Genomic DNA, 14,501 nt, shown 5'->3' with positions numbered 1-14,501 from the left:
AATACAGGTCCTACATGTCCCAGAGGCACAAAGGTACATTAAGAGGAAAAGGCTACTGTTCTCTGAACTACCAGACAGTTTGTGGCTCACAAGGGATTATTTCAAATTCATTGACTTTTACTCACATAGTTCACTTGATTCTACATATGGCATGTCAGACCTGTACACTTGCTTTCATTGTGGAGATTTCCTGCTAATATGTGTTGTTGGTAAGTGTTGCTACACTGCATACAAACATGTTAACACATGCATATATCATCAATATAAACAATCCCCCAAAAATACTTGTGTACTTTTGCAGGTGATGCCGGTTATCCCCTTAAGTGTGTCTCATGAGACCTATGCGAAACCCTGAAAATATGGCAGAGATGTGATGTAACACCAAGCATGAGCAAACATGGGCCATCATTAAATACTTATTTGGGTTTATGAAGGTATGCCTTCATTGCTGTAATGCATTTGGTGGGGAATTACAGTACTCCCCAGAGATTGCCAGCTGGACAGTAGTAGAATATTCTATGATGCATAATATGATCAAGCTGAAACAAGAGCATCATCCTGTTTATATGTCTGCATTGCACCATTCACTGAACATCCCTATACCAGGGGTGAAGTAATGACAAATACCAAAAATTGGCTGAGGTATCCTTGCCAGGCAGTGGCTAGTGCAGCACATTGTAGTAATGTCAAGGAGGCAACATCTAGTTAATAACTGCTGGCCACGACGCTCACAATGTTGTACAGACTAAATGTAATGCATGCACTCTTTCTACTACACTATACTGGTCAGTACAGAGTTTAGTTCTACTGTGCATCAGGCATCATCTCAGTATAAGACAGGAGAAAGGGTGTTAGGAATCACAGCCATTACCATTTGCAAAGGGGACAGGGAGTGCAGGAACACCAGTCTGTATGCATAAACTGGGGGTAGGGGAATATATCACAGGGCCTGAAACTGGAGGCCTGCATTAGCTCATCTGTAAAAAGGTATTCTGAATTATTTATTTATTTACTTATTTACCTACTTTATTTAACATTTGTTATCCAGGATAGTCCAACCGGACAGCAATTGTCCATTTTTAGTGGGGTCATGGGAAGAAATGCTCCAAAACAAAGTAGAAGAAGAAGCATGCAGGTTACATTAACATAAGATACAAGGTTACAAATTGCATAGAGGAGGGACAGAAAAAAAAATAAGACAGAGCATAGATAAAAAATGTACAGGTGGATGTCACAGTATAAAGATATTTCAGTTAACAGCAATGTGTATACCATTGTTGGATAAAAGATGACATTTTTATACAGAACGAACATAACAGTTTGTAGTTTTCACATTGCTGAACAGATGAGAAGATGACTTATTGTGCAAATATTTACAATATTTACATTGAGCACTGACAGGCAGTCAGATGGGGGTTATCTAGCCTGAACAGCATATAATACGTTTACATAGCAACCCTGATAGAGCATGCATGCGCCTATGTTGTTAAAACGTATCCCTGTAATATGTGGCTTTATGGAGGTTTGTTGTAGTTGCATAAATGGTTGGAGTAGAGATATGATTTCAGGAGAGTCTTAAAGGAGGATGTACATTTTAGAAGTCTGAGGTCAGGAGGTAGGCTGTTCCAGGTCTTAGCAATTTCGTGGGCAAAGAGAGATTCACCTGCGCTGTTTTTGCAACAGATGGTTTCAATTAAGGCTTTGTTGCTGGAGCGTAGTTGTCTATTAGAATTGTGGAAGTTAATCAACCTTATCCTGGAAATTTGCCCTCTTACACGTACCTCCTATAGGAATGAAGAATAATCACACGCACATTCTAGTTACAACATTTATGCTAATAAAATACTACATCACATTAAATTGGAAAGACAGGTCCAAAATAACATGGGATGGATTCAAGCAAACAGCTACTAAACAACTCCTGGCTCATAAATATTTATGGTATTCCATGAGGAAAAAAAGGACCCAGAAGGACACTTGGAAAATGATATTTGAACTCATTCTGACATGATTGTAACGCATATTTCTGTATGCTGCATAGCTTGATATAGATGAGAACTGTATATAGGTTATCTAATGTATATAGGTTTTATGTTTGTAGGTCTGTATATTGTATGTTATTGTTTTATTCTCTGTTATATCATTTTCTTGTCTTCATTTCGTTTTGATATAACCCTAATAAAAAGGAATTGAAAAAAAAAAAAAGAATTGTGGAAGTTAAGGAGGCTGTTCAGAGTAGGGTTTTTTTTCAGGGTAATATAGTATCGGGTGAGCTGGTGATATTTCAGTAGGTTGGGGAGTTCTAGCCGATGTAGGGTTTGTAGGGCATAGCAATGGTGGGAATGCGATTTGGCATTAGTGGCGAATCTAGCGATTTTGTTGTAGCAGGTCGAAAGTTTATTTAAGTCAGTTTTATTTAGATTTGTTACTGAGGAAGAAGCATATAGAAGTGTGAATAGAAGGTGAGTTCTGGCTATGGCAACATGAGATTCTGATGTTAGATACCTTTTGCATCTGTAGAGGGAGCCTAGTTTTTGGTGGACTTTAGAGATGGTTGTTGACATATGTTTATTAAATGTGAGCCATTTGTCAATGGTAATTCCTAAGAGTTTTGTCTCTGAGACTGGGGTGATTTGGGTGTTGGTGGTGGAAAATATGGAAAAGGAGAGGTTGGATGGAACAGCATGAGTTGGGTTTTTTGGGGTTTAGTATCAGTTGTGATGCATTGAGCCAGTGCTCAATTTCAGTAAAGGCAAGTTGGGTTTCTTGTTGTAGAAGGTAGATGTTGGGTGTAGAGCATATGAAGGTTGTGTCATCAGTGTATTGGACTATAAAATGAAATGATATGGTCACAATGTAGCTTTTAATATCAAACCAGCACAACAGAGTTCATCCAGTAAGCGCCTTCATCTAATGTTAGACTTCTTCAGACTGAATAAGAACAAGACACATATCTTATTTATACAAACGTCAGAACAATTAAATAATTAATTCATTAAATAATTCATCAAATAATTATAATTATTGTGAAAACAGGTTAGAAAAAAACAATTAAAATATATTAAACTCAAATATAAGTCCAGCTTAGAGAAACATTCATAAAATTCATAAAATTAATGAATATTTATATTTATAATAATATACATTCCTGCCATGTTCAATGCTTTAACCTTTTTCTTTTTAAATACATTTTAACATGTTCTTTGTCATTGAGGCTAGGAGGATAGCTAGCATTTAATTTTAATATTCAACGTTATTCTCTCCAGTCTAATTCTTCTGCCTCAAGTCTACTATCAAAATTGGAAACCTTTTCCAACACTAAAAATCTAAGTGACCCCTTACATTTGGTAGTACTATAATGCTTTCCCCATGCATTAGTGGTATCCCCCTTCTGGACAGCATATAAATGTTCATTCATTCTCCTATAAAGCTCCCTGGTGGTTCTACCAATATAATATGAAGCACATTCAAAGCAGATAGACAAATAAACTGCAAATTTACATCTACAAATATTTGTGTTGTACAGTTTTATTTTAATGTTGTTAATATAAATTTCAGCTGGGCCTATAAACAGAAACCTACAATAACTACAATTTAAATAGTTCCAAACTATTTCTTTTCTTTTACCAAGATATTTAATTTTATCTTGGAAAATATTTTTAAAATTCTTCCCTTTTTTATAAATAAATGTAGGTACATTACCTACCACTTTCCTAACCTCTGGGAAACTACTTAAAAATTTCCAATTGTCTTTAAATAAACTTTTAATCTGCTTAACATCTATAAAATATGGGACAGCCATCCCTACTCCATAGTCTTTCATGTTTACAATGAGGTCCAGAAATTATATTATATGCATTTTGTCCCTGCCTGTTTTCCTTAATTTCTCTTAGTTTTTCTTTGACTATGCTCTCAATGTAACCTCTCACTAAAAATTTATCACACAAAGCTTCACTTTCTTTAAGAAACAAGTAATCACAGTCAGATCACTAATTCTTTTCAACTGACCTTTGACAATATTGTGCTTCATATACACTGAGTGCATACTATCGGTTTCAACATAAGTATTGTTCTGAATATTTTTTTTGTAAATCTTTGTAGAAAGCTTATTTCCTTTCTTAAACACCTCGACATCTAAAAACAAATGTTTTTAGAGTTATAGTTCCAAGTGAAACTCATATATTCGCAAGCATTGTTAATTTCATTTAAAACACAATAACTCATCTAGGTCACCTTTCCAAATGAAAAAAGGTAATCTATAAATCGACCATAATATGATACATGGCAAAAATGTTCATTTTCTTTAGTATATTGTTTTTAACAAGCTGTCATAAACAAATTATGTAGCTGGGGACAATAGCAGCCCCCATAGCAACACTATTTGTTTGTTGATAAAAAAATCCATTAAATTCAAAAAAATTATAAGACAATATAACATCCAAAATTTCTAAAATCGATGAAACTTCATCCACATCATAAAACCTAGACCTCAATAGCTCTGATCTGACATAGTCAGCACCAATGGTATTGGGTATTACAGTGTATAAAGACTTAACATCCATAGTAACCAGGAGATCATATTCTCCTGCTTCTATTTATTTAATACTTTTATTAAAAGCAAATGTGTCTCGTATATAAGCCTCACCTAATTCTACTACCTTTTGCAGCTTCATATCAATATATATAGCCATGGCTTCAGTTTTACTTCCACCACTAGCAACAATTGGCCTCAGTGGTGGACATTCTAACACTTTGTCTACTTTGGGTAGGCCAAAGATCTTACTAATTACAGGGCCATTTTTAGATAAGAAATCAGCTTCTTTGCTTTTAATCCTGCCATCACATAGCCACTCTTCAATTAGAGAATCAATGAAAGTGTATGATTTTTTAATAAAATTCAAAGTTACTTTTTTATAATAGTTGGCATCTTGAAACATATATGTCATAGCTTCTATATATGCATCTTTGTCAAAAACTACTAGGGAATTGCCTTTGTCTGCTCTTAATACCACAATATTGTCATCATTACTTATTCTGTTTAAAGCAAGGCATTCATCACAAGTTAAATTAAAATATTTGTTAACAGGTTTATTCATCAACAAGTCTAGCCCAAGTGAAGCAGCAGGATTGGACCCACTCACCAAAAATGGATGACTCAGTAGTATAAATCACAAAAAACACTTTAATCGAATCAGTACATAAATCCAGGATACCTATGCTTTAACTGTTGTCTGAGTTTTGTCTAGATTATCTAGACGAAAGCGCTTATCCATTTTGTTCCTGGATTTATGTACTGATTCTATTAAAGTGGTTTTGTGATTTATACTACTGAGTCATCCATTTTTGGTGAGTGGGTCCAATCCAGCGGCTTCACTTGGGCTACTTTTGTTTTTTGGACTGGTTTGTGCTAATGTTTGACTTTATCATCAACAAATCTCTCAGTTGCTTTTCCATAACATTTTGAAAAGATTCCAGTTCAGACCTTAATGGAGGATTAAAACAATTTGGTTTTTTACACATGCATCTTGAAATGTTAACTCTTTCATTATCATTAACATTATTATATGAAAATTTCAAATTCAACCTTCTGACAAAATCCCTTAAGTTATTTACAGTCTCACAGATATTAGCACGAGATGTAGGTATAAAAACCCATCCTTTGCTAAGGACATGGACTTCACATTGGCATTTCAGCATATTGGACTATATTGGCTTTTGTGGTAGCATGGTGGAGTTGGTTGGTGAAGATATTAAAGAGAAGTGGGCCAAGGATAGAACCTTGGGGTATGCCAACGGTGACTGGGAGTGGGGGGATAGGGAGTTGATCCATTTGACTGACTGGTGTTGGTTCTCTAGGTAGCTCTTGAACCAGAGCAGAGTGGGGGTGTCAAAGTTGAGGTCAGAGAGACAGATTAGAAGTTTCTTGTGAGATACCCTGTCAAATGCCTTGGATAAATCAAGGAAGGCAGCTAAGACTAGTTTATCTTGGTTCCTGTAGGAGTTTATAGTGTTGGTGAATCTGAGTAGGGCAGTGGAGGTACTTTGGGATGGGTGGAAGCCTTGTTGAGTTGGAGAAAGAAGATTACTGGAGTGGAGGAGGGAGAGGATTTGTTGATGTATACACCTCTCACAAATCTTTGAGAGGGGTGAAAGAATTGCCATTGGGTGATAGAGAGTTTGGTAGATGGGGCCACCTTTGTGTAGGGGTATAATGAATGAGGTTTTCTACAAGGTTGGCACGGTGTTTTTGGTAATGGATCTGTTAATTAGTAAAGAAATAGGATAGGCTATGACTGTAGATGCGAGTTGGAGGTATTCAGCAAGGAGGTTGTTGGCGGCGAGGGTGGTAGGTTTGAGTTTAGTTAAGAGTTTCTGTATAGAGGATGTTTGCACTGGCTTGAGTGAGAAGAGGATGATGTTTTGTTGAGTAATAGGGGGTTGGGGGATGTTGGTGGAGATAGAGTCATTTATGAGTTTAAGTATGTAGGAGGTAAAGTACTTGTTAAAGCTGCAGCCTATATTGAAATCTGAGCCAGATGTATTGAAAGGTGGTGTGGTGGATTTGCCGGGCTGGAGGATATTATTTATTGTTGACCAGAATTTCTGAGGGTTGGTATTGTAGTTCTTTTGTAGGGAGATGTAGTAATTTTGCTTATCCAGCTTTACCTGTTGCTTGGCCTTATTCCAAAGTTCAAGAAAGGCTTGCCTAGTTGTGGGTGTTCTATGATATTGCCAGGTTTTCCAGGCTTTGTCCCTATTTTGGAGTAAGGTTCTTGTGTTTTTTTGGAGTCAGGGGGTGGGGTTGCTGCATACCCTAATTGTTTTATGGGGGCTAGTTGGTTGAGGATGTTTAGAAATGTGGAGTTAAAGTATTCAACTGCTCTGTCTAGTGGGAGGGTTTTGATGGGAGACCAGTCACAGAATTTTAAGGCCCCAAGAAAATCCTCTTTGGGGAAATTTATGGAGAGTGGGTTTGTAGGAGGGAGGGAGAGTTGGTGGTTTGTAGCCTATATCTTAGGATAAATGTGGGGTTGTGGTCACTGAGAGCATTGGATAGTGTGCCACATAGGTGGGCAGTATTAGGCTGATTGGTGAGGATCCAGTCTAATGTGGATTCCCTTTTAGTGGCCTTGTCTATATGTATGGGGGACTGGATGAGTTGGGTGAAGTTATATAGATTGATATGGCAGGTTGGAGTGGGAGAGTGTATAGAGCTCCAGTCGACATTAACATTGCCTAGTTTGATGGTTTCCTGAGGTAGAGTGTGGGAGGCCTAGTGGAGTATGGTTCAAAGGATTGGTAGGTTCTCGCCTGGGGGTATATAGATGACAATTAAGTTAAGGTGTTTGTGTTGATTTAAGCAGTTTTGCAAGTAAGGTTTCAATGTTTTTGAAGTCTGGGGTCTCTATATGTAGGAATTGAACTTTTAAGTCAGCTTTATGAAGTAGGGCTATTCCACCACCTCTTTTGTATACCCGGTCAATTTCTTCCTGTGATAGAGGAGGGGTGCGACTGAGTGACCATGACTTGATGTCACTCATGTGGCAAGATGGGATGGTTTATGGTCCTTTATGGCAAGAATAGATGCTTACTGTATGACTTGGGTCTTTATGAAGCATACTGTAGAGGAGTTGGACTCATGTAGGAAGGTATTCATCTCTGCCTATTATGAGGGGTGCCAGCACTTTAGACAGCTCCAGACACAGCTGTTTGTTGTAGTCCCTGTGAAGGCCTTCATGTATGGTCACTCAGTGCTCATACCTTATCCCATCCACAGACAGCACTGGCACAATGTGGCCAGACATAATGCCGCCAGTAAGCGTACACATGGAAGTAATGATTTAGGTGATAGATGCCACCATATCCCTCACTGCACCACTTTTATGTCACAATGTCTAAGTTCCATGCCTGCAAGGAGGTCGACTGTGAGTTGTGATGGCATCAGTTACCCAGTGTAACTGGCCTTTGGTGGGGATGGCCATAGAAAAAGTACTGCATCCCTCAGAATCTGCTGTTGGCTAGGCACAGAGGGAGCACTGATTAGGTTCATAAGTGCAGGAGATCCCTCCCACACAAGGGATTGTATGCACTCTTTCAGTACAGTCACAGGATGTTCAGCATGGTTGCCTGTGCACACACCCTCTATGGAGGATGGATCACCACCCAGCAGTAAGACAGACACAAGCATGCCCTCAGACTGTGACACATGATCCTTTATCATGGCATCACTGTCAACCTCTGCAGCGCTGCTAAACTCATCCCCTTGTTGAACCTAAGCAATTGCCACCACTTGCCTATCAATTATAACACCTGTAAGTACATAACAGCCAGAATATCATAATGAACCTTGTGAAATGCGGGATGAAGGTGGCATTACATTCTTTATTATCCAGTCTTATCCTTTCTAGTAAATGTTCCCTACTGCAATCCACTTATACCACTGAAAAGAAATGTGCATAGTGTCCAGTCATTTATCATACACCTAGTTTGTGTAATAGCTGTATATGCAAACCTCTGGCGTACATTAATAACCATGCCATTTGCCTTGTGAGTCACTGGTGGGCTATGTTAGACACACTCCAAAATCCCCATCTCTGCCTATTATTAATGCAGTTACATTTCCCGAAACAAGGATTTTTTTTCACTTCTTCAGTCTTGTACATCCTGGGGGGGGGGCCAACACATGTGGCAGATCTTTCTTGTGCAATCATAAATGCCTTCTCCTTGGCATGGCTGAGCATGTCATTCATCTGATGTCGACAGTGGGCTATGGTATGATCAAAGACCATGCCCACCCACTGCATTGATATCCTTCATCACAAACTGCCAAAGCATGTGATATTCATACATGCAGATGCATGCAGTTGTTTACCATTTTTCTGTACTGGTTGGTATTTGTAAGTCTGCAAGGCAGAGATGGCTGGTAGAACCAAAAAGCATAAATATCATGCATGTGGCATGAAAAAGATGATAATACTTTTTTTAGCTTCACGAGGACTTCAGCCAGAAACTGCCTAAAAGCCACAGGCATTCCACATTCTGGAGAACAGTGCAAAAACTGTTATAAATGACTTCACTCATTTGAAGTGCTGCAAGAGTGGGAGGCTAAGGTACAAAGAGAGTGTTCAAAGATGTATTGCAAGTGTTTTTGTAAAGGTTTGCTTGCTACTTTTTTGTAATTTTATTATGTGGTCTCTTATCTTTCACTTTCAGAATAGATACATCTTAAAAGATTGGGAAATAACAGGAGGCAGGATGAAATGGTTACACGGCATGGTGTGTACATACATTCTAGGCTCTAAGATTCATTGTATTTCAGTGTCATGTTACACTTAAGACGAATATATAATTTTTTCTCCACCATGCAGGTATACCCGATGAAGAGGAAAAAGGACCCAAGGATGACCCCTGCTTCTGGTATGGCTAATTATGGATCAGAATCTGGGGAAGTGGCTGCTTTGCCAAGGAAGAGCAACAACCCTTCTCAAGTAGGTGGCTATGTCCCACCCTCTGCGTACCAAACACAGCAGTGGCAGCTAGCTGTGGAGAAGGTGGAGTGGTAGATGGATCAGTGTTCATTGGAGAAGTAGACCGTGACTATCAGAGCACAAAAGGGAGACACTGCCCTTACTATCACCTACCTATAGCCATCAGCTGGTGATGCTTCTCAGTAAGTTGCCCTCTGCCTTAGTGTAGTATCCCAGCTCTGGCCATCTCTTCATAATGTCCACTGAGAGGTATACCCCCATCTTAGTGTGCCATGACTCATGACTTTTACGAGGTCCAGTCCTTCCAATCTCCATTTGTCCACCTTCTGTATGTATGTGTGCATCCCTTTTCACCTCATCCTTGCAGTTTAGAATGCCACCCGTTTTGTCTATAAGGTTTACTGTTTTTCCATCTGTCCCTGCAAACTATCCTACTTCATCTTTCCATTCCCATTTTGCCCTTATATACCTTAACCCTGACTCCTTCTCTAGTCATAATGAAAAGGACCACAACAAGAGTTCTTCCATACCTCCCCCTTGCATTCTCCTATGTGTTCTCATTATCTGCATACCTCTGTTTTTTAGGTCTTCCATACCTCCCCCTTGCATTCTCCTATGTGTTCTCATTATCTGCATACCTCTGTTTTTTAGGTCTTCCATACCTCCCCTTGCATTCTCCTATGTGTTCTCATTATCTGCATACCTCTGTTTTTTAGTTCTTCCATACCCCCCTTGCATTCTCCTATGTGTTCTCATTATCTGCATACCTCTGTTTTTTAGTTCTTCCATACCTCCCCCTTGCATTCTCCTATGTGTTCTCATTATCTGCATACCTCTGTTTTTTAGTTGTTCCATACCCCCCCTTGCATTCTTTTATGTGTTCTCATTATCTGCATACCTCTGTTTTTTAGTTCTTCCATACCTCCCCCTTGCATTCTCCTATGTGTTCTCATTATCTGCATACCTCTGTTTTTTAGTTCTTCCATACCCCCCTTGCATTCTCCTATGTGTTCTCATTATCTGCATACCTCTGTTTTTTAGTTCTTCCATACCTCCCTTGCATTCTCCTATGTGTTCTCATTATCTGCATACCTCTGTTTTTTAGGTCTTCCATACCTCCCCCTTGCATTCTCCTATGTGTTCTCATTATCTGCATACCTCTGTTTTTTAGGTCTTCCATACCTCCCCTTGCATTCTCCTATGTGTTCTCATTATCTGCATACCTCTGTTTTTTAGGTCTTCCATACCTCCCCTTGCATTCTCCTATGTGTTCTCATTATCTGCATACCTCTGTTTTTTAGGTCTTCCATACCTCCCCCTTGCATTCTCCTATGTGTTCTCATTATCTGCATACCTCTGTTTTTAGGTCTTCCATACCTCCCCCTTGCATTCTCCTATGTGTTCTCATTATCTGCATACCTCTGTTTTTAGGTCTTCCATACCTCCCCTTGCATTCTCCTATGTGTTCTCATTATCTGCATACCTCTGTTTTTTAGGTCTTCCATACCTCCCCTTGCATTCTCCTATGTGTTCTCATTATCTGCATACCTCTGTTTTTTAGTTCTTCCATACCTCCCCTTGCATTCTCCTATGTGTTCTCATTATCTGCATACCTCTGTTTTTAGTTCTTCCATACCTCCCCCTTGCATTCTCCTATGTGTTCTCATTATCTGCATACCTCTGTTTTTAGGTCTTCCATACCCCCCTTGCATTCTCCTATGTGTTCTCATTATCTGCATACCTCTTTTTTTTAGTTGTTCCATACCGCCCCTTGCATTCTCCTACGTGTTCTTATTGTCTGCATACCTCTGTTTTTAGGTCTTCCATACCTCCCCCTTGCATTCTCCTATGTGTTCTCATTATCTGCATACCTCTGTTTTTTAGGTCTTCCATACCTCCCCTTGCATTCTCCTATGTGTTCTCATTATCTGCATACCTCTGTTTTTAGGTCTTCCATACCTCCCCCTTGCATTCTCCTATGTGTTCTCATTATCTGCATACCTCTGTTTTTTAGTTCTTCCATACCCCCCTTGCATTCTCCTATGTGTTCTCATTATCTGCATACCTCTGTTTTTTAGGTCTTCCATACCTCCCCTTGCATTCTCCTATGTGTTCTCATTATCTGCATACCTCTGTTTTTAGGTCTTCCATACCTCCCCCTTGCATTCTCCTATGTGTTCTCATTATCTGCATACCTCTGTTTTTAGTTCTTCCATACCTCCCCTTGCATTCTCCTATGTGTTCTCATTATCTGCATACCTCTGTTTTTTAGTTCTTCCATACCTCCCCCTTGCATTCTCCTATGTGTTCTCATTATCTGCATACCTCTGTTTTTTAGTTCTTCCATACCCCCCTTGCATTCTCCTATGTGTTCTCATTATCTGCATACCTCTGTTTTTTAGTTGTTCCATACCCCCCCTTGCATTCTTTTATGTGTTCTCATTATCTGCATACCTCTGTTTTTAGGTCTTCCATACCCCCCTTGCATTCTCCTATGTGTTCTCATTATCTGCATACCTCTGTTTTTTAGTTCTTCCATACCCCCCCTTGCATTCTCCTATGTGTTCTCATTATCTGCATACCTCTGTTTTTTAGTTCTTCCATACCTCCCCCTTGCATTCTCCTATGTGTTCTCATTATCTGCATACCTCTGTTTTTTAGTTCTTCCATACCCCCCCTTGCATTCTCCTATGTGTGCTCATTATCTGCACACCTCTGTTTTTAGTTCTTCCATACCTCCCCTTGCATTCTCCTATGTGTTCTCATTATCTGCATACCTCTGTTTTTAGGTCTTCCATACCTCCCCCTTGCATTCTCCTATGTGTTCTCATTATCTGCATACCTCTGTTTTTAGTTCTTCCATACCTCCCCCTTGCATTCTCCTATGTGTTCTCATTATCTGCATACCTCTGTTTTTAGTTCTTCCATACCTCCCCCTTGCATTCTCCTATGTGTTCTCATTATCTGCATACCTCTGTTTTTAGTTCTTCCATACCTCCCCCTTGCATTCTCCTATGTGTTCTCATTATCTGCATACCTCTGTTTTTTAGTTCTTCCATACCTCCCCCTTGCATTCTCCTATGTGTTCTCATTATCTGCATACCTCTGTTTTTTAGTTCTTCCATACCTCCCCCTTGCATTCTCCTATGTGTTCTCATTATCTGCATACCTCTGTTTTTAGGTCTTCCATACCTCCCTTGCATTCTCCTATGTGTTCTCATTATCTGCATACCTCTGTTTTTAGGTCTTCCATACCTCCCCCTTGCATTCTCCTATGTGTTCTCATTATCTGCATACCTCTGTTTTTAGGTCTTCCATACCTCCCCCTTGCATTCTCCTATGTGTTCTCATTATCTGCATACCTCTGTTTTTTAGTTCTTCCATACCTCCCCCCCCTTGCATTCTCCTATGTGTTCTCATTATCTGCATACCTCTGTTTTTTAGTTCTTCCATACCTCCCCCTTGCATTCTCCTATGTGTTCTCATTATCTGCATACCTCTGTTTTTTAGTTCTTCCATACCTCCCCCTTGCATTCTCCTATGTGTTCTCATTATCTGCATACCTCTGTTTTTTAGTTCTTCCATACCTCCCCTTGCATTCTCCTATGTGTTCTCATTATCTGCATACCTCTGTTTTTTAGTTCTTCCATACCTCCTCCCCCTTGCATTCTCCTATGTGTTCTCATTATCTGCATACCTCTGTTTTTTAGGTCTTCCATACCTCCCCCTTGCATTCTCCTATGTGTTCTCATTATCTGCATACCTCTGTTTTTTAGTTCTTCCATACCTCCCCTTGCATTCTCCTATGTGTTCTCATTATCTGCATACCTCTGTTTTTTAGTTCTTCCATACCTCCCCCTTGCATTCTCCTATGTGTTCTCATTATCTGCATACCTCTGTTTTTAGTTCTTCCATACCTCCCCCTTGCATTCTCCTATGTGTTCTCATTATCTGCATACCTCTGTTTTTAGGTCTTCCATACCTCCCCCTTGCATTCTCCTATGTGTTCTCATTATCTGCATACCTCTGTTTTTTAGGTCTTCCATACCTCCCCTTGCATTCTCCTATGTGTTCTCATTATCTGCATACCTCTGTTTTTTAGGTCTTCCATACCCCCCCCCTTGCATTCTCCTATGTGTTCTCATTATCTGCATACCTCTGTTTTTTAGTTGTTCCATACCCCCCCTTGCATTCTCCTATGTGTTCTCATTATCTGCATACCTCTGTTTTTAGTTCTTCCATACCTCCCCCTTGCATTCTCCTATGTGTTCTCATTATCTGCATACCTCTGTTTTTAGTTCTTCCATACCTCCCCCTTGCATTCTCCTATGTGTTCTCATTATCTGCATACCTCTGTTTTTTAGTTCTTCCATACCCCCCCTTGCATTCTCCTATGTGTTCTCATTATCTGCATACCTCTGTTTTTTAGTTCTTCCATACCTCCCCCTTGCATTCTCCTATGTGTTCTCATTATCTGCATACCTCTGTTTTTTAGTTCTTCCATACCCCCCCTTGCATTCTCCTATGTGTTCTCATTATCTGCATACCTCTGTTTTTTAGTTCTTCCATACCTCCCCCTTGCATTCTCCTATGTGTTCTCATTATCTGCATACCTCTGTTTTTTAGTTCTTCCATACCCCCCTTGCATTCTCCTATGTGTTCTCATTATCTGCATACCTCTGTTTTTAGTTGTTCCATACCCCCCCTTGCATTCTTTTATGTGTTCTCATTATCTGCATACCTCTGTTTTTTAGTTCTTCCATACCCCCCCTTGCATTCTCCTATGTGTTCTCATTATCTGCATACCTCTGTTTTTTAGTTCTTCCATACCTCCCCCTTGCATTCTCCTATGTGTTCTCATTATCTGCATACCTCTGTTTTTAGTTCTTCCATACCTCCCCCTTGCATTCTCCTATGTGTTCTCATTATCTGCATACCTCTGTTTTTTAGTTCTTCCATACCCCCCTTGCATTCTCCTATGTGTTCTCATTATCTGCATACCTCTGTTTTTTT

At 39.5% G+C, this 14,501-nt stretch overlaps 1 protein-coding gene and 1 long non-coding RNA gene across 4 annotated transcripts in view; both read right to left on the bottom strand.

Moving 5' to 3' along the window:
• The window catches only part of FYB1 (FYN binding protein 1), a 2,052,110-nt gene that overhangs the window by 391,774 nt on the left and 1,645,835 nt on the right, over positions 1 to 14,501 (bottom strand). The gene's annotated exons all lie outside the window — the stretch shown is intronic.
• LOC122800411 overlaps positions 10,006 to 14,501 on the bottom strand; it is a 9,243-nt gene continuing 4,747 nt past the window's right edge. For 2 of the 3 annotated variants that reach the window (XR_006364561.1, XR_006364563.1), the window contains 2 exons: positions 13,117 to 14,489; positions 10,006 to 12,657 (listed from right to left, as the gene is read on the bottom strand). This is a non-coding gene — a long non-coding RNA (uncharacterized LOC122800411). The remainder of the gene's footprint in view (positions 12,658 to 13,116; positions 14,490 to 14,501) is intronic. The other variant, XR_006364562.1, reaches the window with a different exon arrangement.

The sequence above is a fragment of the Protopterus annectens genome, chromosome 1.part0, assembly GCF_019279795.1.
Source record: "Protopterus annectens isolate FY-2018-M chromosome 1.part0, PAN1.0, whole genome shotgun sequence".
NCBI classification, from domain to species: domain Eukaryota; kingdom Metazoa; phylum Chordata; order Ceratodontiformes; family Protopteridae; genus Protopterus; species Protopterus annectens.
This window is presented reverse-complemented; position numbering and strand designations above follow the sequence as displayed.